The sequence below is a fragment of the Pseudophryne corroboree genome, unplaced genomic scaffold, assembly GCF_028390025.1.
Source record: "Pseudophryne corroboree isolate aPseCor3 unplaced genomic scaffold, aPseCor3.hap2 scaffold_927, whole genome shotgun sequence".
In the NCBI taxonomy this organism is placed as follows: Eukaryota; Metazoa; Chordata; class Amphibia; order Anura; family Myobatrachidae; genus Pseudophryne; species Pseudophryne corroboree.
In genome coordinates this window covers 93,206-116,603 of record NW_026970507.1, presented here as the reverse complement: position 1 = coordinate 116,603, position 23,398 = coordinate 93,206, and the positions used below count along the sequence as shown (strand labels likewise).

The window sequence follows — 23,398 nt, the reverse complement described above, 5'->3', positions numbered from 1 at the left end:
ACTTTTACCAGAGCTGACCAGAGGAAAGCACAAACACAGTCCCCCACTACCACAAATAATGCAGTCGAGTTTCCCACATTTGGGGAAATCACAGGGGTCAGCATACCCAGAATGCAATGAATGAACCTCACCCTGGGAGAACAATCTTCATGACCATGGTATCTCCTATGCAAAATAAGTATGATTTGGGATAGGGCTGGGGAGGGCCGCTGCTCAGGCACATCTCTGTCAAGTAAAGGAGATTCAACTGAGGCAGCACAAGGGAACTCTCATCTGGGGACAACAACTGCAGGGAGAACACATATTTTCAGATGAAAATCTTGGTCATGCTCTGGTTTCTCTTCAGAACGAACAAATCTTTCGCCTTTTACTAAAGATTTCCGTGGAGAGGAGCAAAACTGAGTTTTACCTCAATTTTTGCATGCCCCATCTTTTTGGGGTTTCTTTTATCGGTTTAAAGATAGAATGAGTGTGCTTTAATGAAAGCTCATTTGCATAGAAATTACAGTAAATGTTTGTTTCTTTTCAAACAGAACTTTCTTGACCATGCTACTTGCTTGAAAGATCTGGGAGCACATGGAATACAGTACAAACCATGCTTATAGCAAGGAGAAGCCAGGTGAGAAATCTGCTTTCTTTCAAATTGGGCGCTCACTTTGATCTGAATGAGGACTGCTGGCATGGCACTCAGGCGACAGGTGGAATCTTGGTCATGCTCTGGTTTCTCTTCAGAATGAACAAATCTTTCGCCTTTTATTAAAGATTATCCGTGGAGAGGAGCAAAACTGAGTTTTATCTCAATTTTTGCATGCCCCATATTATTGGGGTTTCTTTTATCAGTTTAAAGACAGAACGAGTGAGCTTTCTTGTTGGCTTTAATGTAAGTTTATTTGTATAACAATGACAGTAAATGTCTGTTTCTTTTCAAGCAGAACTTTCTTGACCATACTAATTGCTTGAAAGATCTGGGAGCACATGGAAAAGAGTACAAACCATGCTTATAGCAAGGGGAAGCCTGGTGAGAAATCTGCTTTCTTTCTTTCATATTGGGTGCTCACTTTGAGCTGAATGAGGACTGCTGGCATGGCACTCAGGCGACAGGTGGAATCTTGGTCATGCTCTGGTTTCTCTTCAGAACGAACAAATCTTTCGCCTTTTACTAAAGATTTCCGTGGAGAGGAGCAAAACTGAGTTTTATCTAAATTTTTGCATGCCCCATATTATTGGGGTTTCTTTTATCAGTTTAAAGACAGAACGAGTGTGCTTTCTTGTTAGCTTTAATGTAAGTTGCCATAGATGCAGTGAAACACGCGTGTAGGGCACGGCGTGTCCGCGTGTATTTGACTCATGTGAAATGTTATAAAACAAAAATATATGATTATGATGTTAGCTGTTAGTCTCCACTAATAGGGAATAGAAGCTGAGCTATAAGAAAGGAATACACTAGATATGATGTCACTTAGCAATTACAATGTCTAAAGTGCATACAGATAGCTACTAATAACTCTTGATAAGAATGTATATCAGTGTGGGTATATTTATATGATGGGATATTGGGACTAGTGAATATATATCACTCCTGCTGTCCAGATTGGCAATAACCAGACAATTATGATAAGAGTAGAGATGTCACATGGGCTGCTATAGATATTAATTTAATGCTGTATGTGTCATTTGTTACAAATGGATACATTTTCTATGAGTCAGCCTAGCAGCTGCATGTTCTAACAGAACACTATCCTCACACAGAATCTGCTAACCTTGAGATAACTAAATGACAGTGTGTAACAGTCTCTTTACTATAAGACTGTTACAAAGTAATACAGAATCTGCTAACCTTGAGATAACTAAATGACAGTGTGTAACAGTCTCTTTACTATAAGACTGTTACAAAGTAATACCGGTATATATATTTGAAGTCAGTCTAGCAGCTGTGTGTTCCAGCAGTTTATAAGACAAAGAAAATCTCCTATTGTGGAATCTAGACACATGGGACTGCTGGCCTGTGTCATACTATTTATATGTAATACCAGTAACATGTATATAACTGTTACATAATTGTTACAAATGGATAAATCTTTGAGTCAGCCTAGCAGCTGCATGTCCTAACAGGACACCATAAATCCTTTACAGTGTAACAAATTGATTGGTAACACTTAAAGGCTGGAGAGCAGTTATATGCCTTACTAGCATACTCAATATACCACATTATTACACCAGTTACCACGATTATTGACAGCGCATTTGATATATTATATTACCCTCACACTGAGTCTGTTTACCTTTAGATAACTAAGTGACCGAATATGTAACGGTTTCTCTATCATAAGACTGTTACAAAGTGAGATAGATATATTTGGAAGTCAGTCAAATAGCTGTGTGTTTCAGCGGTTTATAAGAAAATTCCTCATTGTGGAATCTGGACCACTAAGGGTTATTATATATATAGCACATGGAATTGCCACATCTCCCTATATGATAATTTCATTACACTGTAACATAATAAGAATTAACTCTTTAACAGTGTAAATAGAGAGTAATGAATCTCTGACACATGGAATATATTATTTCTTAGATGAATTGGATAAACCATTATGACAGACACTTTGCTTCCTAATAAGAATTGAGGTGGCTATACCTCTAAGGAAAGCATTATTGCCTACGCCTAGATCAGATTAAATAAGATCTGGCTGAATATATGAAGGAAGGTTGCTATTTATATGAGAATTGGAATTGCTATATTCCTTAAGGCAACCCCACCGATTGATATATGTTGTCAATTAAGTATATCTGAACGGCTATATCTGGACCAGATTTAATAAGATCTGGCTGATTATATGAAGGAGGGCTGCTATTTATATTAGAATTGCCATATTCCTTAAGGCAACCGCACCTGTTGGTATATCTCGCCAATTAACTATATCTAAACAGCTAAATTAAAGCTATTCATCATTTTTTTAGTTTGGATATTAATAAATATGATCTTTCCATGATGCATAGAGATTTCCCTATCAAGTGATTCCTTATCCGATATAGAAAGCTATGGTATTGAATTTAGGAATATAGTCTTAGGGGACACAGAGAAATAAGTGATCCCCATCTACCTAAGCACCCCACAAATTGGAGGTTAGCTTACCGGTTATACTCAATCACCCCCACAAATTCGCCAATGGGGATGGCTTCCCGGGAGGTAACCCCTATTGAGTGAAGGGAGTATATAGGATACGACCCAGTGGTACCTGACGACATAGATACTAACAGCTATTTAATAACATTACGCTAGAAAGTGATTATTAGCAACATATATATCTATATAAACAACCCCGCCAGGGTTGTGCCTTCAAAAATAATCACACACGGACACGCTTTTTAAACCTTTTTTTCACATCTCTTTATTCTTCTTATGCACATGTATGTTAGTTCTGTGATTTTAACCTTTATGTTTCACTGCAGTTTGGGATAATAATATTAATATTTATCCAATTTTAATACATACTTAATAAAGGTTATATTTTATGATTCATTCATTCTGTCCAGTGCGTCAACAGTGCAGATTTCTTCTTGTTTTTTCTCCCAAATTCTATAACAATGACAGTAAATGTTGTTACTTTTCAAACAGAACTTTCTTGACCATGCTACTTGCTTGAAAGATCTGGGAGCACATGGAAAACAGTACAAACCATGCAGTATCACAAGAGCCTTTATTTGATCTTTCATGAAGATAGAGCAGAATTGAGGACACGTCAACAATTTCTGCCGAAGGTGGTTCATCTTTCCACATGGTGCCTTTGGCCACTGACACCTTCGTTGAGTCAAAGTCTCTGGCTGTGGTCAGAACTTTGAAAATTTATGTCACCAGAACGGTTCAGATTAGGAAAACAGAGGCTCTGTTTGTCCTGTATGCTCCCAACAGGATTGGGTGTCCTGCTTCCATGTAGACCATTATGCGCTGGATCTGTGGTAAGATTCAGCATGCTCATTCCACGGCAGGATTGCCGTTACTGAATTAGGTGAAGACCCATTCTACTAGAAAGGTGGGTTCATCCTGGGCAGCTGGTCGGGGAGTCTCGGCATTGCAACTTTGCCGAGCAGCTATTTAGTAAACACTTTTGCTAAGTTTTACAAGTTTGATACCTTGGCTGATGATAACCTCAAGTTGGGTCATTCGGTGCTGCAGAGTCGTACGCACTCTCCCACCCGTTCAAGAGCTTTGGTATAACCCCATGGTTCTTAATGTGACCCCAGCATCCTCTAGGTCGTATGAGAAAATAGGATTTTAATACCTACCGGTAAATCCTTTTCTCTTAGTCCGTAGAGGATGCTGGGCACCCGTCCCAGTCCATACTGTGTCTGCAGTTATTACTTGTGGTTATACACATGTTGTGTTATGGTTCTGGTCAGCTTTTTGCTGCAATTGTTCATGCCGTTGGCTTGTGTTCTGTTGAATGCCACGTTCTGCGGCATGCTTAAGGTGTGAGCTGGTAAGATGCTCACCTTAGTTTAACAATAAATCCTTTCCTCGAAATGTCCGTCTCCCTGGGCACAGTTCCTATAACTGGAGTCTGGAGGAGGGGAATAGAGGGAGGAGCCAGTTCACACCCTTTGAAAGTCTTAAAGTGCCCATGTCTCTTGCGGATCCCGTCTACACCCCATGGTTCTTAATGTGACCCCAGCATCCTCTACGGACTAAGAGAAAAGGATGCCCTTGCGCACTATCCTGACTTCTCCTCCCGTCTGCTTACTTTGTGCCTTCCAACGCACAATGCGAACTACAGGTGGTGCTGCAGGGCCCACACCCTTTTACTTGCCTTACAGAACAGCTCTGGAGCTGTTACAGTGCCCAGCTGCTGCAAGAAATCAGCTTGAATGCTTCAGGGGATGGGGCATGGCCAACATGAGCCCCACACCAAAGGAGGGTGGGGGTGTTTAATGCGAACTAGGGGTCATCCAAGCACCGCAAAAGGCCGCCATGCCCTGCATGCCCCTTTTCTCTTTTCATATGCAGATGAGAGTTCCAGCCAACTTTGGTCCACTGCTAGGATGACATCACCGTATGCAAATCCGTCTTCTGCAGACCTTCCCCCTGGAATGCTTGTACTAGTTGTTGCATATGGTTTGATATTTGATGGTGCTTCAATATTAGGCAGCCTTCCACCCTCCCATGTTCATCTGAACAGATGTGGTCTCCCTGCAGTTGTTGTCCCCAGACGAGAGTTCCCTTGTGCGTCCTCAGTTGAATCTCCTTAACTTGACGGGGGAGGGGCTGCCCGAGCAGCCACCCTCCCCAGCCCTATCCCAACTCATACTTATTTTGCATATGAGATCTCTTGATCATGAAGATTGTTCTCACAGGGTGAGGTTCATCCATTATATTTTAAAATAGGAAGGTACAAATTACATATTTGAATTGCATCTATGTGCTGGATTCAAATGTCCCCCCCCCCTTCCTTTCTCAATTGTGCCCGTCAGCAGCTATTCTAAGGTTGCTGCCAATGGGTGTGACACATTAATTTCTTCTGTGGGGTACACTGGACTCCACAAGGATTCACATTGGGGTGTAGAGTAGGATCTTGATCTGAGGCACCAACCGGCTCAAAGCTTTTGACTGTTCCCAAGATGCTCAGTGCATTCTCCTCTATAACCCCGCTTCCATGAACAGGGAGCTCAGTTTGTAGTTGGTGCCTTCAGTAGCAGGCCTCTTAACAGGGGCCTGCCTCAGGCAGCCTATTCTTAGCTATTAATTTTGACAAGAAAAGAAGAACTTGTTTTATGAGAATCTACAAGGGCTGCAGCAGGCTAGGTCTAATAGACATCTTTACTGCAGCTTCATCACTCCCAGCGGCGCTGTATACTCCCGTGCCCTGGTTGCTGGGTCACTGCAGCGGAGGCTCCAGTTTCTTCCTAAGGTCAGTCACACACACACCGCCCTTCCGGATCACGAGGCCGCTGATGAAGGGGAGCGTGGCCGTAGGGGGTGGACCGTGTGCGCACTGGCGTGGACACTGATTACTGGGCAGCCGCTCCACTAGCCACCAGGTACAGTTAAGGAGCACAGGTCTGGGAGTTTTACTCCTATATTAACCCAATTTTGTACTGCCCGCAGCGCATTGTGATAGGTAATAGGGCCTGATTCAGGTTGGATTGCAATCACAATAAGCGATCCAACTGCAAAAATTGCTAAGAGCATACGCATGTGCCTGCATTTTCTGCGGCACCCCGCAGAGAATGCGATCGCCTCTGCCTGTCAATCGGGGCGGGGGGGGGGGGGAGAGGGGGGTCAGCAACACTCCATTTCCAAGTCAGGGATGGAGCGGTGCGGGGGCAAGGCTTCAAAATGGGGTCTGCAACGGAGGAGACACAGGGGGCGTGGTCACAGCGGCTGTATGACATCACATTCAGCCGCTGTGATCACAAAAATGGTGGCGGCTTCCTGCGCGCACATACAGTCTGCACCAGCAGGAGGCTACACCATTTTATATGATCACGCTGAACTGCAGTGCGACTGCAATTACAGCATGGTCAAGAATGGAGGCGTCATGCTCGGTGGCCATGCCCTGTCACTGTGCAGGAGCCAGCACCGCACACACACTAGTCCCCGGGTGCAGCCCCCAACCCCCGGGACACCCGGAGCAACAAAATGTAGATTCAGGCCACCAGGCCACGCCCCTACCTATGAAACCATGCCTCCTTTTTACCATTGCACTGCTTATCTGCGCGCACTGCATTACAATCTCCCTCGCCACCTCTCTGGGTGTCACCAGTGATAGTGACACCTCTGCCATGCTTGTAGCAGCTGGTCCTAAGATCTACGCCTCAAGCCCTGAGTGTTTGCCCTTGTGACTTGTTGATCATCATAGCGAAGCAGATGCTTACAGAAAACTGCAGGGGCTTAGATTGAAAATAAAAAAATTGATGGGTATAAGGTAGAGAGGAGCGGGTTCGGTTCTCCGAGAACCGAATTCCCGACGAACTCCACGTGGTTTACACTGGTCCGAGGCAGGCTCGGTTGTTCCCGCCTGACTCGGAAAACCTGAACAAGGGAAAATGTCATCATCCCGCTGTCGGATTCTCGCGAGATTCGGATTCCATATAAAGAGCTGCGCGTTGCCGCCATTTTTACTCGTGCATTGAAGAGAGAGCGGAGAGGACGTGGCTATGTTCTCTCAGTGGAAATCTCAATATCAGTGCTCAGTATCAGTGGTTACTTATTGCTGCTCTGTAATACTAGTAGTGTGTCTCTCCTGCTCAGTGTCAGTTCTCAGTAGTATCCTCATCAGTGCTCAGTATCACTGCTCATTGTCTTGTGCTGCATTGTGGTGCTCAGCATACTACAGTACATTACTAATAGTCCAGTGCTGCATCTTGCTGCTCAGTGTCAGTTCTAGTATCCTCATCAGTGCTCACTATCACTGCTCATTATATTGTGGTGTTCTGTATACTACAGTAACATAGTAATATAGTAACATATAGTAACATAGTTTTTGAGGTTGAATAGAGGCAAATTGCCCATCGTGTTCAACCTGTTTTAAGTTGTGATGATTCTACATACTTGCTGAATAATGTTTTATGACTAGTTAGCTACTATAACTCATGTTACCCCCGGATTAACCATGTTGATATTTTAAGTATTATAACCTTGGATAGCTTTTTCATTCAGAAATGTATCCATTCCTTTTTTAAATCCAATTACAGAGTCCGCCATTACCACCTTCCCTGGCAGGGAATTCCACATCCTGATTGCCCTAACAGTGAAGATCATAGTTCACCTGGCAGGTAAGTAGGAGTTGGGCTAGAGCTGTGGAGGATTGCTGCTCGGGCACCCCCTGTCAAGTGAAGGAGATCCAACTGAGGCAGCACAAGGGAACTCTCGAAAGAAGAACAAGGCTAGAGGAAGATCTGAGACAAAGAAATCTGACTTTTACCAGAGCTGACCAGAGGAAAGCACAAACACAGTCCCCCACTACCACAAATAATGCAGTCGAGTTTCCCACATTTGGGGAAATCACAGGGGTCAGCATACCCAGAGTGCAATGAATGAACCTCACCCTGGGAGAACAATCTTCATGACCATGGTATCTCCTATGCAAAATAAGTATGATTTGGGATAGGGCTGGGGAGGGCCGCTGCTCAGGCACATCTCTGTCAAGTAAAGGAGATTCAACTGAGGCAACACAAGGGAACTCTCATCTGGGGACAACAACTGCAGGGAGAACACATATTTTCAGATGAACATGGGAGGGCAGAAGGCTGCCTAATACTGAAGCACCCCCAAACAACAAACCAAATGCAACTACTAGTGCAAACATTCCTGGTAGTAGGCCTGCAGCAGATGGATTTGCATATGGTGATGTCATCCAAGCAGTGGGTCAAAGTTTGCTTCAACCCTCGTCTGCATATGAAAATAAAAATGGGGTGTGCAGGGCATGGCTGCCTTTTGCGGCGCTTGGATGACCCCTAGTTCGCATTAAACACCTCCACCTTCCTTCGGTGTGGGGCTCATGTTGGCTATGCCCCAGCCCCTGAAGCATTAAAGCTGATTTCTTGCAGCAGCTGGGCACTGTAACAGCTCCAGAGCTGCTCTGTAAAGCAAGTAAAAGGGTGTGGGCCCTGCAGCACTACCTGTAGTTTGCATTGTGCGTTGGAAGGCACAAAGTAAGCAGACGGGAGAAGTCAGGATAGTGCACAAGGGCATAGAAGGGAGCGGCTCAAGAAAAGAGAAGTGGAAACAGACAGCAAACTAGGCTGGAGAGAGACCTGAGACAAAGAGATCTGAATTATACGAGAGCCGACCAGAGGAAACACAAATTATGTAATCAAGTGTCCCACATTTGGGGAAATCGTAGGAGCAGCACACCCAGAGTGCATTGGGTGAGCCTTGCCCTGGGAGAAGCACCTTCCTGATCATAGTATCTCACCTGGCAGGTAAGTAGGAGTTGGGCTAGAGCTGGGGAGGGTCGCTGTTCGGGCACCCCCCTGTCAAGTGAAGGAGATCCAACTGAGGCAGCACAAGGAAACTCTCGAAAAAAGAACAAGGCTAGAGGAAGATCTGAGACAAAGAAATCTGACTTTTACCAGAGCTGACCAGAGGAAAGCACAAACACAGTCCCCCACTACCACAAATAATGCAGTCGAGTTTCCCACATTTGGGGAAATCACAGGGGTCAGCATACCCAGAATGCAATGAATGAACCTCACCCTGGGAGAACAATCTTCATGACAATGGTATCTCCTATGCAAAATAAGTATGATTTGGGATAGGGCTGGGGAGGGCCGCTGCTCAGGCACATCTCTGTCAAGTAAAGGAGATTCAACTGAGGCAGCACAAGGGAACTCTCATCTGGGGACAACAACTGCAGGGAGAACAGATATTTTCAGATGAACATGGGAGAGCAGAAGGCTGCCTAATACTGAAGCACCCCCAAACAACAAACCAAATGCAACAACTAGTACAAGCATTCCTGGGAAAAGGTCTGCAGAAGACGGATTTGCATACGGTGATGTCATCCAAGCAGTGGGTCAAAGTTGGCTGGAACCCTCATCTGCATATGAAAAGAGAAAAGGGGTATGCAGGGCATGGCGGCCTTTTGCGGCGCTTGGATGACCCTTAGTTCGCATTAAACACCTCCACCCTCCGTCGGTGTGGGGCTCATGTTGGCTATGCCCCAGCCCCTGAAGCATTCAAGCTGATTTCTTGCAGCAGCTGGGCACTGTAACAGCTCCAGAGCTGCTCTGAAAGGCAAGTAAAAGGGTGTGGGCCCTGCAGCACTACCTGTAGTTTGCATTGTGCGTTGGAAGGCACAAAGTAAGCAGACAGGAGAAGTCAGGAGAGTGCACAAGGGCATAGAAGGCAGCGGCTCAAGAAAAGAGAAGTGGAAACAGACAGCAAACTAGGCTGGAGAGAGACCTGAGACAAAGAGATCTGAATTATACGAGAGCCGACCAGGGGAAACACAAATTATGCAGTCAAGTTTCCCACATTTGGGGAAATCGCAGGAGCAGCACACCCAGAGTGCAATGGGTGAGCCTTGCCCTGGGAGAAGCACCTTCATGATCATAGTATCTCACCTGGCAGGTATGTAGGAGTTGGGCTAGAGCTGGGGAGGGTCGCTGCTTGGGTACCCCCCTGTCAAGTGAAGGAGATCAAACTGAGGCAGCACAATGGAACTCTCGAAAGAAGAACAAGGCTAGAGGAAGATCTGAGACAAAGAAATCTGACTTTTACCAGAGCTGACCAGAGGAAAACACAAACACAGTCCCCCACTACCACAAATAATGCAGTTGAGTTTCCCACATTTGGGGAAATCACAGGGGTCAGCATACCCAGAATGCAATGAATGAACCTCACCCTGGGAGAACAATCTTTATGACCATGGTATCTCCTATGCAAAATAAGTATGATTTGGGAATTGGCTGGGGAGGGCCGCTGCTCAGGCACATCTCTGTCAAGTAAAGGAGATTCAACTGAGGCAGCACAAAGGAACTCTCATCTGGGGACAACAACTGCCGGGAGAACACATATTTTCAGATGAACATGGGAGGGCAGAAGGCTGCCTAATACTGAAGCACCCCCAAACAACAAACCAAATGCAACAACTAGTACAAGCATTCCTGGGGGAAGGTCTGCAGAAGACGGATTTGCATACAGTGATGTCATCCAAGCAGTGGGCCAAAGTTGGCTGGAACCCTCATCTGCATATGAAAAGAGAAAAGGGGTATGCAGGGCATGGCGGCCTTTTGCGGCGCTTGGATGACCCTTAGTTCGCATTAAACACCCCCACCCTCCTTCGGTGTGGGGCTCATGTTGGCCATGCCCCAGCCCCTGAAGCATTCAAGCTGATTTCTTTCAGCAGCTTGGCACTGTAACAGCTCCAGAGCTGCTCTGTAAGGCAAGTAAAAGGGTGTGGGCCCTGCAGCACTACCTGTAGTTTGCATTGTGCATTGGAAGGCACAAAGTAAGCAGACAGGAGGAGAAGTCAGGATAGTGCACAAGGGTGTAGAAGGGAGGGGCTCAAGAAAAAAGAAGTGGAAACAGACAGCAAACTAGGCTGGAGAGAAACCTGAGACAAAGAGATCTGAATTATATGAGAGCCGACTAGGGAAAACACAAATTATGCAGTCAAGTTTCCCACATTTGGGGAAATCGCAGGGGCAGCACACCCAGAGTGCAATGGGTGAGCCTTGCCCTGGGAGAAGCAACTTCATGATCATAGTATCTCACCTGGCAGGTAAGTAGGAGTTGGGCTAGAGCTGGGGAGGGTCGCTGCTCGGGCACCCCCCTGTCAAGTGAAGGAGATCCAACTGAGGCAGCACAAGGGAACTCTTGAAAGAAGAACAAGGCTAGAGGAAGATCTGAGACAAAGAAATCTGACTTTTACCAGAGCTGACCAGAGGAAAGCACAAACACAGTCCCCCACTACCACAAATAATGCAGTTGAGTTTCCCACATTTGGGGAAATCACAGAGGTAAGCTACCCAGAATGCAATGAATGAACCTAACCCTGGGAGAACAATCTTCATGACCATGGTATCTCCTATGCAAAATAAGTATGATTTGGGATAGGGCTGGGGAGGGCCGCTGCTCAGGCACATCTCTGTCAAGTAAAGGAGATTCAACTGAGGCAGCACAAGGGAACTCTCATCTGGGGACAACAACTGCAGGGAGAACACATATTTTCAGATGAACATGGGAGGGCAGAAGGCTGCCTAATACTGAAGCACCCCCAAACAACAAACCAAATGCAACAACTAGTGCAAGCATTCCTGGGGGAAGGCCTGCCGCAGATGGATTTGCATATGGTGATGTCATCCAAGCAGTGGGTCAAAGTTGGCTTCAACCCTCGTCTGCATATGAAAAGAGAAAAGGGGCATGCAGGGCATGGCGGCCTTTTGCGGCGCTTGGCTGACCCCTAGTTTGCATTAAACACCTCCACCCTCCGTCGGTGTGGGGCTCTTGTTGGCTATGCCCCAGCACCTGAAGCATTCAAGCTGATTTCTTGCTGCAGCTGGGCACTGTAACAGCTCCAGAGCTGCTCTGTAAGGCAAGTAAAAGGGTGTGGGCCCTGCAGCACTACCTGTAGTTTGCATTGTGCGTTGGACGGCACAAAGTAAGCAGACAGGAGAAGTCAGGAGAGTGCACAAGGGTATAGAAGGCAGCGGCTCAAGAAAAGAGAAGTGGAAACAGACAGCAAACTAGGCTGGAGAGAGACCTGAGACAAAGAGATCTGAATTATACGAGAGCCGACCAGGGGAAACACAAATTATGCAGTCAAGTTTCCCACAGGAGTATATAGGATACGACCCAGTGGTACCTGACGACATAGATACTAACAGCTATTTAATAACATTACGCTAGAAAGTGATTATTAGCAACATATATATCTATATAAACAACCCCGCCAGGGTTGTTCCTTCAAAAATAATCACACACGGACACGCTTTTTAAACCTTTTTTTCACATCTCTTTATTCTTCTTATGCACATGTATGTTAGTTCTGTGATTTTAACCTTTATGTTTCACTGCAGTTTGGGATAATAATATTAATATTTATCCAATTTTAATACATACTTAATAAAGGTTATATTTTATGATTCATTCATTCTGTCCAGTGCGTCAACAGTGCATATTTCTTCTTGTTTTTTCTCCCAAATTCTATAACAATGACAGTAAATGTTGTTTCTTTTCAAACAGAACTTTCTTGACCATGCTTCTTTTTTGAAAGATCTGGGAGCACATGGAAAACAGTACAAACCATGCAGTATCACAAGAGCCTTTATTTGATCTTTCATGAAGATAGAGCAGAATTGAGGACACGTCAACAATTTCTGCCGAAGGTGGTTCATCTTTCCACATGGTGCCTTGGGCCACTGACACCTTCGTTGAGTCAAAGTCTCTGGCTGTGGTCAGAACTTTGAAAATTTATGTCACCAGAACGGTTCAGATTAGGAAAACAGAGGCTCTGTTTGTCCTGTATGCTCCCAACAGGATTGGGTGTCCTGCGTCCATGTAGACCATTATGCGCTGGATCTGTGGTAAGATTCAGCATGCTCATTCCACGGCAGGATTGCCGTTACTGAATTAGGTGAAGACCCATTCTACTAGAAAGGTGGGTTCATCCTGGGCAGCTGGTCGGGGAGTCTCGGCATTGCAACTTTGCCGAGCAGCTATTTAGTAAACACTTTTGCTAAGTTTTAAAAGTTTTAGAGTAAAGGAGATTCAACTGAGGCAGCACAAGGGAACTCCCATCTGGGGACAACAACTGCAGTGAGAACACATATTTTCAGATGAACATGGGAGGGCAGAAGGCTGCCTAATACTGAAGCACCCCCAAACAACAAACCAAATGCAACAACTAGTACAAGCATTCCTGGGGGAAGGTCTGCAGAAGACGGATTTGCATACAGTGATGTCATCCAAGCAGTGGGCCAAAGTTGGCTGGAACCCTCATCTGCATATGAAAAGAGAAAAGGGGTATGCAGGGCATGGCGGCCTTTTGCGGCGCTTGGATGACCCTTAGTTCGCATTAAACACCCCCACCCTCCTTCGGTGTGGGGCTCATGTTGGCCATGCCCCAGCCCCTGAAGCATTCAAGCTGATTTCTTGCAGCAGCTTGGCACTGTAACAGCTCCAGAGCTGCTCTGTAAGGCAACTAAAAGGGTGTGGGCCCTGCAGCACTACCTGTAGTTTGCATTGTGCATTGGAAGGCACAAAGTAAGCAGACAGGAGGAGAAGTCAGGATAGTCCACAAGGGTATAGAAGGGAGGGGCTCAAGAAAAAAGAAGTGGAAACAGACAGCAAACTAGGCTGGAGAGAGACCTGAGACAAAGAGATCTGAATTATATGAGAGCCGACCAGGGGAAACACAAATTATGCAGTCAAGTTTCCCACATTTGGGGAAATCGCAGGGGCAGCACACCCAGGTGAGATACTATAATCAGGACGGTGCTTCTCCCAGGGCAAGGCTCACCCATTGCACTCTGGGTGTGCTGCTCCTACGATTTCCCCAAATGTGGGACACTTGACTGCATAATTTGTGTTTCCTCTGGTCGGCTCTCGTATAATTCAGATCTCTTTGTCTCAGGTCTCTCTCCAGCCTAGTTTGCTGTCTGTTTCCACTTCTTTTTTTCTTGAGCCCCTCCCTTCTATACCCTTGTGCACTATCCTGACTTCTCCTCCCGTCTGCTTACTTTGTGCCTTCCAATGCACAATGCAAACTACAGGTAGTGCTGCAGGGCCCACACCCTTTTACTTGCCTTACAGAGCAGCTCTGGAGCTGTTACAATGCCCAGCTGCTGCAAGAAATCAGCTTGAATGCTTCATGGGATGGGGCATGGCCAACATGAGCCCCACACCAAAGGAGGGTGGGGGTGTTTAATGCGATCTAGGGGTCATCCAAGCACCGCAAAAGGCTGCCATGCCCTGCACGCCCCTTTTCTCTTTTCATAAGCAGATGAGGGTTGAAGCCAACTTTGACCCACTGCTTGGATAACATCACCATATGCAAATCCATCTGCTGCAGGCCTTCCCCCAGGAATGCTTGCACTAGTTGTTGCATTTGGTTTGTTGTTTGGGGGTGCTTCAGTATTAGGCAGCCTTCTGCCCTCCCATGTTCATCTGAAAATATGTGTTCTCCCTGCAGTTGTTGTCCCCAGATGAGAGTTCCCTTGTGCTGCCTCAGTTGAATCTCCTTTACTTGACAGAGATGTGCCTGAGCAGCGGCCCTCCCCAGCCCTATCCCAAATCATACTTATTTTGCATAGGAGACACCATGGTCATGAAAATTGTTCACCCAGGGTGAGTTTCATTCATTGCATTCTGGGTATGCTGACCCCTGTGATTTCCCCAAATGTGGGAAACTCGCCTGCATTATTTGTGGTAGTGGGGGACTGTGTTTGTGTTTTCCGCTGGTCAGCTCTGGTAAAAGTCAGATTTCTTTGTCTCAGATCTTCCTCTAGCCTTGTTCTTCTTTCGAGAGTTCCATTGTGCTGCCTCAGTTGGATCTCCTTCACTTGACAGGGGGGTGCCCGAGCAGCGACCCTCCCCAGCTCTAGCCCAACTCCTACTTACCTGCCAGGTGAGATACTATGATCTTGAAGGTGCTTCTCCCAGGGCAAGGCTCACCCATTGCACTCTGGGTGTGCTGCCCCTGCGATTTCCCCAAATGTGGGAAACTTGACTGCATAATTTGTGTTTCCCCTGGTCGGCTCTCGTATAATTCAGATCTCTTTGTCTCAGGTCTCTCTCCAGCCTAGTTTGCTGTCTGTTTCCACTTCTCTTTTCTTGAGCCGCTCCCTTCTATGCCCTTGCGCACTATCCTGACTTCTCCCGTCTGCTTACTTTGTGCCTTCCAACGCACAATGCGAACTACAGGTAGTGCTGCAGGGCCCACACCCTTTTATTTGCCTTACAGAGCAGCTCTGGAGCTGTTACAGTGCCCAGCTGCTGCAAGAAATCAGCTTGAATGCTTCAGGGGCTGGGGCATAGCCAACATGAGCCCCACACCGAAGGAGGGTGGAGGTGTTTAATGCGAACTAGGGGTCATCCAAGCGCCGCAAAAGGCCGCCATGCCCTGCATAACCCTTTTCTCTTTTCATATGCAGATGAGGGTACCAGCCAACTTTGGCCCACTGCTTGGATGACATCACCGTATGCAAATTCGTCTCCTGCAGACCTTCCCCCAGGAATGCTTGTACTAGTTATTGCATATGGTTTGATATTTGATGGTGCTTCAGTATTAGGCAGCCTTCCGCCCTCCCATGTTCATCTGAAAAGATGTGGTCTCCCTGCAGTTGTTGTCCCCAGACGAGAGTTCCCTTGTGCTTCCTCAGTTGAATCTCCTTAACTTGACGGGGGAGGGGCTTGCCCGAGCAGCCACCCTCCCCAGCCCTATCCCAACTCATGCTTATTTTGCATATGAGATCTCTATATCATGAAGATTGTTCTCACAGGGTGAGGTTCATCCATTATATTTTAAAATAGGAAGGTTCAAATTACATATTTGAATTGCATCTATGTGCTGGATTCAAATGTTCCTCCCCCTTCCTTTCTCAATTGTGCCCGTCAGCAGCTATTCTAAGGTTGCTGCCAATGGGTGTGACACATTAATTTCTTCTGTGGGGTACACTGGACTCCACAAGGATTCACATTGGGGTGTAGAGTAGGATCTTGATCTGAGGCACCAACCGGCTCAAAGCTTTTGACTGTTCCCAAGATGCTCAGCGCATTCTCCTCTATAACCCCGCTTCCATGAACAGGGAGCTCAGTTTGTAGTTGGTGCCTTCAGTAGCAGGCCACTTAACAGGGGCCTGCCTCAGGCAGCCTATTCTTAGCTATTAATTTTGACAAGAAAATAAGAACTTTTTTTATGAGAATCTACAAGGGCTGCAGCAGGCTAGGTCTAATAGACATCTTTACTGCAGCTTCATCACTCCCAGCGGCGCTGTATACTCCCGTGCCCTGGTTGCTGGGTCACTGCAGCGGAGGCTCCGGTTTCTTCCTAAGGTCAGTCACACACACACCGCCCTTCCGGATCACGAGGCCGCTGATGAAGGGGAGCGTGGCCGTAGGGGGTGGACCGTGTGCGCACTGGCGTGGACACTGATTACTGGGCAGCCGCTCCACAAGCCACCAGGTACAGTTAAGGAGCACAGGTCTGGGGGTTTTTCTCCCATATTAAACCAATTTTGTACTGCCCGCAGCGCATTGCGATAGGTAATAGGGCCTGATTCAGGTTGGATTGCAATCACAATAAGCGATCCAACTGCAAAAATTGCTAAGAGCATACGCAAGTGCCTGCATTTTCTGCGGCACCCCGCAGAGAATGCGATCGCCTCTGCCTGTCAATCGGGGCAGGGGGGGAGAGGGGGGTCAGCAAAACTCCATTTCCAAGTCAGGGATGGAGCGGTGCGGGGGCAAGGCTTCAAAATGGGGTCTGCAACGGAGGAGACACAGGGGGCGTGGTCACAGCGGCTGTATGACATCACATTCAGCCGCTGTGATCACAAAAATGGTGGCGGCTTCCTGCGCGCACATACAGTCTGCACCAGCAGAAGGCTACACCATTTTTTATGATCACGCTGAACTGCAGTGCGACTGCAATTACAGCATGGTCAAGAAGGGAGGCGTCATGCTGGGTGGCCATGTCCTGTCACTGTGCAGGAGCCAGCACCGCTCACACACTAGTCCCCGGGTGCAGCCCCCAATTCCCGGGACACCCGGAGCAACAAAATGTAGATTCAGGCCACCAGGCCACGCCCCTACCTATGAAACCATGCCTCCTTTTTACCATTGCGCTGCTTATCTGCGCGCACTGCATTACAATCTCCTTTGCCACCTCTCTGGGTGTCACCAGTGATAGTGACACCTCTGCCATGCTTGTAGCAGCTGGTCCTAAGATCTACGCCTCAAGCCCTGAGTGTTTGCCCTTGTGACTTGTTGATCATCATAGCGAAGCAGATGCTTACAGAAAACTGCAGGGGCTTAGATTGAAAATAAAAAAAATTATGGGTATAAGGTAGAGAGGAGCGGGTTCGGTTCTCCGAGAACCGAATTCCCCACGAACTCCACGTGGTTTACACTGGTCCGAGGCAGGCTCGGTTGTTCCCGCCTGACTCGGAAAACCTGAACAAGGGAAAATGTCATCATCCCGCTGTCGGATTCTCGCGAGATTCGGATTTCATATAAAGAGCTGCGCGTTGCCGCCATTTTTACTCGTGCATTGAAGAGAGAGCGGAGAGGACGTGGCTATGTTCTCTCAGTGGAAATCTCAATATCAGTGCTCATTATCAGTGGTTACTTATTGCTGCTCAGTAATACTAGTAGTGTGTCTCTCCTGCTCAGTGTCAGTTCTCAGTAGTATCCTCATCAGTGCTCAGTATCACTGCTCATTGTCTTGTGCTGCATTGTGGTGCTCAGCATACTACAGTACATTACTAATAGTCCAGTGCTGCATCTTGCTGCTCAGTGTCAGTTCTAGTATCCTCATCAGTGCTCACTATCACTGCTCATTACATTGTGGTGTTCTGTATACTACAGTAACATAGTAATATAGTAACATATAGTAATATAGTTTTTGAGGTTGAAAAGAGGCAAATTGCCCATCGTGTTCAACCTGTTTTAAGTTGTGATGATTCTACATACTTGCTGAATAATGTTTTATGACTGGGAGTTTTTTTAAGGTCAGTGCGCTTAGTCTCGCGTCCAAATATTCCTTTAAAGCAAAGGGTCGTCAAACAGGTTCTACTGTTTGGATTCAGTCAGTTGTGGATGCTCCGTCAGAAAACACCTCTCCAAACTTCTTTGGTGGCTGCTCAGTTCTTCAGAATATGACTTGGGTATGTTCAGTCATGAAATTCTGTGAAGGCAGGGGAGAAGAACAAGCGCCATATGGTGTAGTATTTTGAATAAATTGGAGTGATAGATAGGTATATACGAAGTAAGTACCGGATAGATTCTTGAGATTAGGCCTGTCTGTCTCACTAAATTCTTTGTGGCTGTTCCCCACCTAGGAGACAAAAGATCATCGCCATATGGTGTAGTAACCTCAGATATATCTTGGGGTACCCTCCCCTCTATTTCATGCGTACCAAAAGGAAAATTCAATATAGCATATAGGATATATTTATATCCAGGTAGATCAAGTCGGTCCAATATGATGTAATGGCTGAATCAGTCGACTGTTGCTGCCTTATATAGTATTATCAATAAAAAATTTTAATCCACAAAATAATAATACAAATTCAGATAAAAAATAAATAAAACAAATCAGAAAATCTTAGCTGATTGGTGTAGGCAGTAGTTAGGTCAGTCTCAACGCGTTTCGCCTCCAGGGCTTCCTCAGGAGAATACATCATATCAAAAGATACACATATTTATAGTGCTTTCAGTTTCGTTTTGGCCAGCACTTCCGGTTCTAACCTAAACCGGAAGTGACGCGGCAGTGGCCGGGACGAGCCGCGTCACTTCCGGTTTCACGGAGCAAACGGACTCTATGTCCGTCTTGCGCTACTTATACAGACTGATCTAAAATTTATATTAACACTGCACCACCAATGCAATCTAATGTTAAATATCAAGCCACATATGCATTTAGTATGTAAGTCGGACCGAGCACTTCCGGTTCCGGAAATGACGCGAACCGGAAGTGCTGGCCAAAATGAAACTGAAAGCACTATAAATATGTGTATCTTTTGATATGATGTATTCTCCTGAGGAAGCCCTGGAGGCGAAACGCGTTGAGACTGACCTAACTACTGCCTACACCAATCAGCTAAGATTTTCTGATTTGTTTTATTTATTTTTTATCTGAATTTGTATTATTATTTTGTGGATTAAAATTTTTTATTGATAATACTATATAAGGCAGCAACAGTCGACTGATTCAGCCATTACATCATATTGGACCGACTTGATCTACCTGGATATAAATATATCCTATATGCTATATTGAATTTTCCTTTTGGTACGCATGAAATAGAGGGGAGGGTACCCCAAGATATATCTGAGGTTACTACACCATATGGCGATGATCTTTTGTCTCCTAGGTGGGGAACAGCCACAAAGAATTTAGTGAGACAGACAGGCCTAATCTCAAGAATCTATCCGGTACTTACTTCGTATATACCTATCTATCACTCCAATTTATTCAAAATACTACACCATATGGCGCTTGTTCTTCTCCCCTGCCTTCACAATGTTTTATGACTAGTTAACTACTACAACTCATGTTCCCCCTGGATTAACCATGTTGATATTTTAAGTATTATAACCTTGGATAGCTTTTTCATTCAGAAATGTATCCATTCCTTTTTTAAATCCAATTACAGAGTCCACCATTACCACCTTCCCTGGCAGGAAATTCCACATCCTGATTGCCCTAACAGTGAAGATCATAGTATCTCACCTGGCAGGTAAGTAGGAGTTGGGCTAGAGCTGTGGAGGATTGCTGCTTGGGCACCCCCTGTCAAGTGAAGGAGATCCAACTGAGGCAGCACAAGGGAACTCTCGAAAGAAGAACAAGGCTAGAGGAAGATCTGAGACAAAGAAATCTGACTTTTACCAGAGCTGACCAGAGGAAAGCACAAACACAGTCCCCCACTACCACAAATAATGCAGTCGAGTTTCCCACATTTGGGGAAATCACAGGGGTCAGCATACCCAGAATGCAATGAATGAACCTCACCCTGGGAGAACAATCTTCATGACCATGGTATCTCCTATGCAAAATAAGTATGATTTGGGATAGGGCTGGGGAGGGCCGCTGCTCAGGCACATCTCTGTCAAGTAAAGGAGATTCAACTGAGGCAGCACAAGGGAACTCTCATCTGGGGACAACAACTGCAGGGAGAACACATATTTTCAGATGAACATGGGAGGGCAGAAGGCTGCCTAATACTGAAGCACCCCCAAACAACAAACCAAATGCAACAACTAGTGCAAGCATTCCTGGGGGAAGGCCTGCAGCAGATGGATTTGAATATGGTGATGTCATCCAAGCAGTGGGTCAAAGTTGGCTTCAACCCTCGTCTGCATATGAAAAGAATAAAGGGGTGTGCAGGGCATGGCGGCCTTTTGCAGCGCTTGGATGACCCCTAGTTCGCATTAAACACCTCCACCCTCCTTCGGTGTGGGGCTCATGTTGGCTATGCCCCAGCCCCTGAAGCATTCAAGCTGATTTCTTGCAGCAGCTGGGCACTGTAACAGCTCCAGAGCTGCTCTGTAAAGCAAGTAAAAGGGTGTGGGCCCTGCAGCACTACCTGTAGTTTGCATTGTGCGTTGGAAGGCACAAAGTAAGCAGACGGGAGAAGTCAGGATAGTGCACTAGGGTATAGAAGGGAGGGGCTCAAGAAAAAAGAAGTGGAAACAGACAGCAAACTAGGCTGGAGAGAGACCTGAGACAAAGAGATCTGAATTATATGAGAGCCGACCAGGGGAAACACAAATTATGCAGTCAAGTTTCCCACATTTGGGGAAATCGCAGGGGCAGCACACCCAGAGTGCAATGGGTGAGCCTTGCCCTGGGAGAAGCATCTTCATGATCATAGTATCTCACCTGGCAGGTAAGTAGGAGTTGGGCTAGAGCTGGGGAGGGTCGCTGCTCGGGCACCCCCCTGTCAAGTGAAGGAGATCCAACTGAGGCAGCACAAGGGAACTCTCGAAAGAAGAACAAGGCTAGAGGAAGATCTGAGACAAAGAAATCTGACTTTTACCAGAGCTGACCAGAGGAAAGCACAAACACAGTCCCCCACTACCACAAATAATGCAGTTGAGTTTCCCACATTTGGGGAAATCACAGGGGTCAGCATACCCAGAATGCAATGAATGAACCTAACCCTGGGAGAACAATCTTCATGACCATGGTATATCCTATGCAAAATAAGTATGATTTGGGATAGGGCTGGGGAGGGCCGCTGCTCAGGCACATCTCTGTCAAGTAAAGGAGATTCAACTGAGGCAGCACAAGGGAACTCTCATCTGGGGACAACAACTGCAGGGAGAACACATATTTTCAGATGAACATGGGAGGGCAGAAGGCTGCCTAAAACTGAAGCACCCCCAAACAACAAACCAAATGCAACTACTAGTGCAAGCATTCCTGGGGGAAGGCCTGCAGCAGATGGATTTGCATATGGTGATGTCATCCAAGCAGTGGGTCAAAGTTGGCTTCAACCCTCGTCTGCATATGAAAAGAAAAAAGGGGTGTGCAGGGCATGGCGCCCTTTTGCGGCGCTTGGATGACCCCTAGTTCGCATTAAACACCTCTACCCTCCTTCGGTGTGGGGCTCATGTTGGCTATGCCCCAGCCCCTGAAGCATTTAAGCTGATTTCTTGCAGCAGCTGGGCACTGTAACAGCTCCAGAGCTGCTCTGTAAAGCAAGTAAAAGGGTGTGGGCCCTGCAGCACTACCTGTAGTTTGCATTGTGCGTTGGAAGGCACAAAGTAAGCAGACGGGAGAAGTCAGGATAGTGCACAAGGGTATAGAAGGGAGGGGCTCAAGAAAAAAGAAGTGGAAACAGACAGCAAACTAGGCTGGAGAGAGACCTGAGACAAAGAGATCTGAATTATATGAGAGCCGACCAGGGGAAACACAAATTATGCAGTCAAGTTTCCCACATTTGGGGAAATCGCAGGGGCAGCACACCCAGAGTGCAATGGGTGAGCCTTGCCCTGGGAGAAGCATCTTCATGATCATAGTATCTCACCTGGCAGGTAAGTAGGAGTTGGGCTAGAGCTGGGGAGGGTCGCTGCTCGGGCACCCCCCTGTCAAGTGAAGGAGATCCAACTGAGGCAGCACAAGGGAACTCTCGAAAGAAGAACAAGGCTAGAGGAAGATCTGAGACAAAGAAATCTGACTTTTACCAGAGCTGACCAGAGGAAAGCACAAACACAGTCCCCCACTACCACAAATAATGCAGTTGAGTTTCCCACATTTGGGGAAATCACAGGGGTCAGCATACCCAGAATGCAATGAATGAACCTAACCCTGGGAGAACAATCTTCATGACCATGGTATCTCCTATGCAAAATAAGTATGATTTGGGATAGGGCTGGGGAGGGCCGCTGCTCAGGCACATCTCTGTCAAGTAAAGGAGATTCAACTGAGGCAGCACAAGGGAACTCTCATCTGGGGACAACAACTGCAGGGAGAACACATATTTTCAGATGAACATGGGAGGGCAGAAGGCTGCCTAATACTGAAGCACCCCCAAATAACAAACCAAATGCAACAACTAGTGCAAGCATTCCTGGGGGAAGGCCTGCAGCAGATGGATTTGAATATGGTGATGTCATCCAAGCAGTGGGTCAAAGTTGGCTTCAACCCTCGTCTGCATATGAAAAGAATAAAGGGGTGTGCAGGGCATGGCGGCCTTTTGCGGCGCTTGGATGACCCCTAGTTCGCATTAAACACCTCCACCCTCCTTCGGTGTGGGGCTCATGTTGGCTATGCCCCAGCCCCTGAAGCATTCAAGCTGATTTCTTGCAGCAGCTGGGCACTGTAACAGCTCCAGAGCTGCTCTGTAAAGCAAGTAAAAGGGTGTGGGCCCTGCAGCACTACCTGTAGTTTGCATTGTGCGTTGGAAGGCACAAAGTAAGGAGACGGGAGAGGTCAGGATAGTGCACAAGGGTATAGAAGGGAGGGGCTCAAGAAAAAAGAAGTGGAAACAGACAGCAAACTAGGCTGGAGAGAGACCTGAGACAAAGAGATCTGAATTATATGAGAGCCGACCAGGGGAAACACAAATTATGCAGTCAAGTTTCCCACATTTGGGGAAATCGCAGGGGCAGCACACCCAGAGTGCAATGGGTGAGCCTTGCCCTGGGAGAAGCATCTTCATGATCATAGTATCTCACCTGGCAGGTAAGTAGGAGTTGGGCTAGAGCTGGGGAGGGTCGCTGCTCGGG

The 23,398-nt window shown here is 46.6% G+C and overlaps 16 non-coding genes and 4 pseudogenes across 16 annotated transcripts; 6 read left to right on the top strand and 14 right to left on the bottom strand.

Annotated features, from left to right (window-relative positions):
- Positions 1–18: 18 nt before the first annotated feature.
- LOC135047339 (U1 spliceosomal RNA) lies at positions 19–182 on the bottom strand. The gene has a single exon (XR_010239394.1). It is a non-coding gene; the product is annotated as a U1 spliceosomal RNA (small nuclear RNA).
- Positions 183–326: 144 nt separating this feature from the next.
- LOC135047374 (U5 spliceosomal RNA) lies at positions 327–442 on the top strand. The gene has a single exon (XR_010239423.1). It is a non-coding gene; the product is annotated as a U5 spliceosomal RNA (small nuclear RNA).
- A 270-nt stretch (positions 443–712) lies between these two features.
- LOC135047393 (U5 spliceosomal RNA) lies at positions 713–829 on the top strand. The gene has a single exon (XR_010239441.1). It is a non-coding gene; the product is annotated as a U5 spliceosomal RNA (small nuclear RNA).
- Positions 830–1,115: 286 nt separating this feature from the next.
- Positions 1,116–1,231, top strand: LOC135047375 (U5 spliceosomal RNA). Its single transcript, XR_010239424.1, has one exon. It is a non-coding gene; the product is annotated as a U5 spliceosomal RNA (small nuclear RNA).
- A 6,701-nt stretch (positions 1,232–7,932) lies between these two features.
- LOC135047410 (U1 spliceosomal RNA) lies at positions 7,933–8,096 on the bottom strand. Its single transcript, XR_010239458.1, has one exon. It is a non-coding gene; the product is annotated as a U1 spliceosomal RNA (small nuclear RNA).
- A 671-nt stretch (positions 8,097–8,767) lies between these two features.
- On the bottom strand, positions 8,768–8,930 carry LOC135047365 (U1 spliceosomal RNA). Its single transcript, XR_010239416.1, has one exon. It is a non-coding gene; the product is annotated as a U1 spliceosomal RNA (small nuclear RNA).
- A 152-nt stretch (positions 8,931–9,082) lies between these two features.
- Positions 9,083–9,246, bottom strand: LOC135047407 (U1 spliceosomal RNA). Its single transcript, XR_010239455.1, has one exon. It is a non-coding gene; the product is annotated as a U1 spliceosomal RNA (small nuclear RNA).
- A 671-nt stretch (positions 9,247–9,917) lies between these two features.
- LOC135047344 (U1 spliceosomal RNA) lies at positions 9,918–10,080 on the bottom strand. The gene has a single exon (XR_010239399.1). It is a non-coding gene; the product is annotated as a U1 spliceosomal RNA (small nuclear RNA).
- A 152-nt stretch (positions 10,081–10,232) lies between these two features.
- LOC135047401 (U1 spliceosomal RNA) lies at positions 10,233–10,396 on the bottom strand. Its single transcript, XR_010239449.1, has one exon. It is a non-coding gene; the product is annotated as a U1 spliceosomal RNA (small nuclear RNA).
- Positions 10,397–11,087: 691 nt separating this feature from the next.
- Positions 11,088–11,233, bottom strand: LOC135047346 (U1 spliceosomal RNA; annotated as a pseudogene).
- Positions 11,234–11,385: 152 nt separating this feature from the next.
- LOC135047422 (U1 spliceosomal RNA) lies at positions 11,386–11,548 on the bottom strand. Its single transcript, XR_010239470.1, has one exon. It is a non-coding gene; the product is annotated as a U1 spliceosomal RNA (small nuclear RNA).
- A 2,361-nt stretch (positions 11,549–13,909) lies between these two features.
- On the top strand, positions 13,910–14,065 carry LOC135047373 (U1 spliceosomal RNA). Its single transcript, XR_010239422.1, has one exon. It is a non-coding gene; the product is annotated as a U1 spliceosomal RNA (small nuclear RNA).
- A 675-nt stretch (positions 14,066–14,740) lies between these two features.
- LOC135047322 (U1 spliceosomal RNA) lies at positions 14,741–14,904 on the top strand. Its single transcript, XR_010239382.1, has one exon. It is a non-coding gene; the product is annotated as a U1 spliceosomal RNA (small nuclear RNA).
- Positions 14,905–15,056: 152 nt separating this feature from the next.
- LOC135047341 (U1 spliceosomal RNA) lies at positions 15,057–15,219 on the top strand. The gene has a single exon (XR_010239396.1). It is a non-coding gene; the product is annotated as a U1 spliceosomal RNA (small nuclear RNA).
- Positions 15,220–20,064: 4,845 nt separating this feature from the next.
- Positions 20,065–20,228, bottom strand: LOC135047327 (U1 spliceosomal RNA). Its single transcript, XR_010239387.1, has one exon. It is a non-coding gene; the product is annotated as a U1 spliceosomal RNA (small nuclear RNA).
- A 692-nt stretch (positions 20,229–20,920) lies between these two features.
- Positions 20,921–21,062, bottom strand: LOC135047337 (U1 spliceosomal RNA; annotated as a pseudogene).
- A 152-nt stretch (positions 21,063–21,214) lies between these two features.
- LOC135047415 (U1 spliceosomal RNA) lies at positions 21,215–21,378 on the bottom strand. Its single transcript, XR_010239463.1, has one exon. It is a non-coding gene; the product is annotated as a U1 spliceosomal RNA (small nuclear RNA).
- A 692-nt stretch (positions 21,379–22,070) lies between these two features.
- Positions 22,071–22,212, bottom strand: LOC135047336 (U1 spliceosomal RNA; annotated as a pseudogene).
- A 152-nt stretch (positions 22,213–22,364) lies between these two features.
- On the bottom strand, positions 22,365–22,528 carry LOC135047395 (U1 spliceosomal RNA). The gene has a single exon (XR_010239443.1). It is a non-coding gene; the product is annotated as a U1 spliceosomal RNA (small nuclear RNA).
- A 692-nt stretch (positions 22,529–23,220) lies between these two features.
- LOC135047334 (U1 spliceosomal RNA) lies at positions 23,221–23,362 on the bottom strand (annotated as a pseudogene).
- Between the last annotated feature and the right edge of the window lie 36 nt (positions 23,363–23,398).